The following is a 2,959-nucleotide window of genomic DNA, read 5'->3' as shown; positions in this document are numbered from 1 at the left end:
CACGCACACAAGTAATCCGTTCCGATCACCCCGCCCCTTTATACAAATTGTACGCTTGTCCCCGGTTGTTAATGACAAGAGACAGTTCGGGTCGCCTTCTACTGATGCCTGTATAAAGAAAGCCCGTCTTTCTAGCCCGGCACCAAAATTAAAGATATACTTCCCGCAAGCCCCGTGGCCTTTTCTAGCTACTCAGCTCGGCTCTGACCCCCAGGAAAGCTCCGGGAGACTGGGCTTTCCTGCGGAGTCAACAGGTGGGCCGACCCCAGGGGATAACCACCAGCAGATGTTGGCACATTCTCTCCCTCTTAAGTGACTAGCGGGACGGCCCGCGTCGGGGACTTGGGGGATGACATTAATTAATCCCATCTTATGCACTTCCCGGGGAGGGTTCCCTGCGAGGCCAGCTATCCGACTAGTTAAATCATGGAGACAGGCAACGTGGATCACTTTGTCTTTAAAACATAATCAAAAAATAAACGTTCTTTTTATTTATTGTAAAAATTATTTTTCTGCGAAGGAGGGGGCTGAATCAGAGGGACTGCCGCCACCAAACCTCTACTCAGAAACCCCCAACTAGGAGAGAAGAAGGAAATCCACCCCAGACGGGGTCACCCAGACGTAGCAAACGTCTCCTGCCTTCGCTGGAGTCACGCTGATGACAAACGCTACCTCCCAGGCTGACAGCTTGATAACGAAGAACGGCTATTGGCCCCAGGACGTGCTCCCCTACCCCTGGGCTTCTGGTCCGCATAAATGAGACCGCAGGGGAAACTGGGACACTTCTCTGAAAAGCTCAAACACAACCCCAAACGGACTGGCCCCACTTGTCTGTGATTTCAGTCCAGTGAGGAGTTTTCAAGTCGCATTGTCCTGGCAATTGCCTCAATCTTCCACTTCCTCTCGGGCAGGAAAGGCGATGCTAGACCGCTGTGGACTCACAGCCTCCCCCTGGGCGTGCAGAGCCCCCAGAGATCGCTGCACCATCTGGAGTTGGAGAAGCCCTTCCCTCATCTTCTATGCCTGCGGTTCCTTTTCCTGGAGCTCCTGGGTCAAGGGCCTCTCACCCCAAGGCGGCATCAGCGTGCCCCAGACGCCCCCGCCCCCGGGCTGGCTTCTTGGGCACAACTCAGAGCCCAGAATGCGCCTAAGCCGGCCGCTGGCGGGAAGGGGGTCTGGGCACGCCAGGCGAGGGGGGGCGGGCGATTTGGCCGGCGGGGCTGAGGGACACGCCGGGGAAACTTCCCGAGGGGTCTGTGCACTCTGGACTGGGCTAACGCCTCAGACGAGTCATTTCCTGGACTGCCCCCCACCCTCCTTCTGCTCTCTATTTGACTGGAAAAGAAAAGAGCGCCTGCCTCCCGGCGACCTGCTTAGGGCACCATCTCCACCCCGCTCCCTGTACCCCCCTTCACGCCCCCCCACACACACACACACACTGAGTCCACCAAGTTCCCCAACCCGGGCAGTCCTGGCATGCTCAACGTGTCCCCCTCCTCGTGTTTTTCTGCTGTAGGGGCCCTGGAAAGCCTTGTCTTAAATATCGCTGTGACGTCACGCCCCTCCTCAGAGCAAAGAACCCTACGTTGGGCCCCTGGGATTGTAACCCTGCCAGGCCGGTCAGGGAGGGAATGGGGGTCCGGGATTGGCCAAGCGACAGTCCCACCGAACATCTATTACGGCTGTCGCCTGCGGGGCATTTCTGCCAGTGAAGTCAAGGGTTGTGGGAGAAACGAGTTACTGAACTAGGTCGTGGAGTAGGAAAAAAAGGCACCAAAAACTTTAACCTGGAAATAAAAATTTTAGCTCATACCCCCCCAAAACTTTCTATCCGCGCCTTAATGTTCAGACAACGCCTCTAGCAACAATAATTACTTGAAATACAATCAAACCGTTTACTGGAGTTTTGCTTCCGAGTAAACTTATAAATACAAATGCAAATAGCTTTTCCTGGCGAATGTCCAGAGCTAAACCAGTGGAAAGTTGATCTTTATAAAACTGCACCCCTCTATTTTTTTTCCGCATGCCAGAGACTAATTTCACAACTGCAATTTTTATATCTGAAGCAAGGAGCCCAGAACCCCACTGCTATTCGATTTGCAATTTACATAACAGGCTGTTTACCCTCTCCCGCTCCGGGAGAGAACGAGGGGAGATACTGCAGAGCAGGACTGTCTATTGCAAAACCTGGCCCTTAGGCATTTCCCACATTCGGAAAAATGAGCGAGTCGCTGTCGCTGTTTGTCCCTGAACACCGCAAGCACTGGAAAAAGTATTTTAAAGCCCAAATTCACCAAAATGCTGAGGTGTTTAGGGAGAACACTTACTTAACTGGCCTCCATGCTGAGGATAGAGAGCCCTATACAGACCCTGCCAAAGGAGCTAAGTCAGGGTATAGGGCTGGGGTTGGACACGAATTCATTTTACAAGTCTGGGGGTTTCTCCTCCCTTATTCTCTCCGCAAGTGTTTAGGAATCACAAAGTACTGAGCCTTTTGCTGGTAAATCAAGTGTTTCTTCCAACCCGTCAGCAACTCGGCCTTGTGAACACCCTGGAAAAGTAGTTTAAGTGGCCCAAAGTGCAAAGCAGGTCAGGAGGCAGTGGCCTCAGGAATCGGAATTTCTGGGCAACCTCCTCCAGGCCTCTTCTAGAAGTAGCAGGTCCTCCTCTTCTCTCCACTAACTATCCATTATGAAAGACAATATATATTGTTTAATGTTCAAGAGACACGGAACTGTGCCTGCTACTCAAGTCAGCACCCTTGGCATCAAACAACCGAAGCTGCAATTAGAAATCTTGTGCAGAGGAAGCTGAGATTCCAGCCGGGAGGCCAAAAGGGACTCCCAACACGTCCTTGCAGTTAAAATGGTCAGAAACCAGGGGAGTGGAGCTGTAGCGTCCTGGTACTCTTCTTCACAGTCTCCTACACTCTCCAGTTTCTCCAGCTTCTAGTCAAGGA

The sequence above is a fragment of the Myotis davidii genome, unplaced genomic scaffold, assembly GCF_000327345.1.
Source record: "Myotis davidii unplaced genomic scaffold, ASM32734v1 scaffold230, whole genome shotgun sequence".
Lineage (NCBI taxonomy): Eukaryota > Metazoa > Chordata > Mammalia > Chiroptera > Vespertilionidae > Myotis > Myotis davidii.
The sequence above is the reverse complement of the archived record's forward strand: the minus strand, read 5'-3'. Positions refer to the sequence as shown.